Source organism: Neolamprologus multifasciatus, chromosome 4 (genome assembly GCF_963576455.1).
Source record: "Neolamprologus multifasciatus chromosome 4, fNeoMul1.2, whole genome shotgun sequence".
NCBI classification, from domain to species: domain Eukaryota; kingdom Metazoa; phylum Chordata; class Actinopteri; order Cichliformes; family Cichlidae; genus Neolamprologus; species Neolamprologus multifasciatus.
In genome coordinates this window covers 23,378,572-23,380,954 of record NC_140442.1, presented here as the reverse complement: position 1 = coordinate 23,380,954, position 2,383 = coordinate 23,378,572, and positions in this window count along the sequence as shown.

Genomic DNA, 2,383 nt, shown 5'->3' with positions numbered 1-2,383 from the left:
GACCAGGATTATAATTTACCCTGTTTATAAACACCAAGTTTAGACCTGCCTCCCTATTACCATCTAAAAAAAGTTTATTTCCTTGTTTTCAGTGATGATCTCGTCAAGTGTGAGAACAAATTACAATGTCAGATTTTTAACAACAGCACATTAAATCTGGCTCCTGGAAACAGAACACAACAGTACACAGTGGCACCACTTAAACATGCTTTGTTTCCTGCACTGCAGACTTCTTTACGCAGAGGCGGGGGAGACGCTTTCATGCTGAGGGGGTCAAAGCTCACAGGAGGCCATAAAAGCAAAGGCTTGTGTGGAGCTGATAAATATTGCCGACCATAAAAGCCAGGTCGATTAAGCCTGTAAAATTCTTTGCAAAATGCTCATAAAACCCGTGCCACTGCATTTCATTTTCCGAAGAAAAAAACATTTAAATCCTCAGAGGTGCTGTTCAATGTTTCAAGTAATTTCTGAAATCCTCAGCTAACTAAGATAATCTGTATTTAAAACACTATTAGTGTATAGCTTATAAATAGTGTAATTAGAACCCAATTGAGACAGTATTTTAATTATTATCACAAGCATCACATAAAAACCTATTTATCACATCAGGATAAAGGTCAAGAGCAAAGTCATAATAACCTGATAAATGCACTGATTTGGTATTTTCTGCTTCCAACTAACTAAAACTTTCTCCACCACAGAGTTCAACAACCATTAAATATGAATTCACTTTAGCCAGTTATCCAACTTTTTGATTAAACGCCGAAATCTTTGACTTTCAGTGAAATGTATTATTGAATAGAATATGTATTGTCATGATCATCTTTTCATCACAGCTTTGCCATTTTGAGCAAACTGACACATAGCTAAAGTTATGACTATCCGGTTGTTAAGTCTGGCGTCACTAGCCGTGTCTGGACCTAAACTCCGCTGCAGGTCCATATATCAAACGATCACTATGGCATTACTGAGAGTTGAAAAACTGTCTAAAGTCTTTCATCTTTAATAAAATGATCAGCGTTCTGCTCTACCAGGTGGGTTGTAGGGTTACTGAAGTTTGGCTAGCTGGTATATAATGATGTGCTACGTGACCGCTAGCGACACAGCTATGTTAGCATAATATAAACAAGCTAACTTTTTTTCCACTCGATAAAAGTTAACGTGAGTGTTCTCGGTGGTCAGGAACAAATGTAATCGCATGGCAGGATGCTGTAAAAGGACCAAACTTCAGCCAGGAGAACAACTGAGATAATCCATCCACGATACAAGGTTAGTCATTCATATACTGCTGCATGGGCTGGGCTGTAGTTACATCCTAAGGTTTTAAAAACTGAGCTTAAATAAATGATTAGCGGTAATAAAAGCCGAGGGAGGTCAACAGTGATCACTGACTGTTTTAGGAGCTTTTTGAGATTAAATAGAAGAAAATACAAAACATTAAACATGTTAACAACACAAAAGCCATATTAAACACAGACTACTTTAGGCCCGGAAGTAGGATTCGTCACGTCATCACTTAACGACCGGATTTACTCTTAATGGTGCCTGTTTCACATGGATTTGTCCAATTTGACTAGATTGATTAAAATTACTTAAGTACAGATTCATGAGTCGCATCATCTGTCTTATGTGAATATTTGAGAAACTGCTTATCTGCTGGGATTTTTGGATAAAGCCTTCTCCGAGGTTTATAAAGAATGGCCTAAAAAAGAGGAACTATTCATTGATCATGGGCAGTGAGTTACTAACATGGACCAAAATCTGTGAGGATTGTTTCCAGTATGTCATTGAACTTGTGCCATGAAAAATTAAGGCAGTTCTGAAGGCAAAAGTGGATTCAACCCAGTACTTCAAAAGAGTACCTATCATGCGAGTGCATAAATTCATAAAGGAAAAGTAAATGTCCATTGTGAGAGCATTTTGTGATGATATGAACATTTTTTAAAAGCAGAAATGAAACCATTTCTAAAAGAAAACAAGTTAAATCAAAGTTTAAACAAGAAAGTTTCCATTTCCATTAAAAAAATTTTTTAACTAATTAACTGATTACTAATTTTCAGTTACTGGGTTTATTGAATAATACACTAATTACTGCGGCTCCAGAAGCTGGGCAGAAAAAGGAGAGAAAATGTAAAAGTTACATTTCAGCTTAAGTAGAAATCACTACAGCAAACATTTGTTTCAAAAGGAAAGTTGAGACATCAGCTCAACATCCCTTTCATGTGGTTGCAGTCCAGAGAAATGTAAAACAGCCAGCGTCTTTCCTCTTCAGAAAAAAACTGATTAGATCTCACCGTTTTAAATAATTATAGGCCAATTTCCAAAGAGAGAAAGTTGTTGCTCATCAGCTCTGTCAGATTATTGAAGGAATTTTTACATCTTT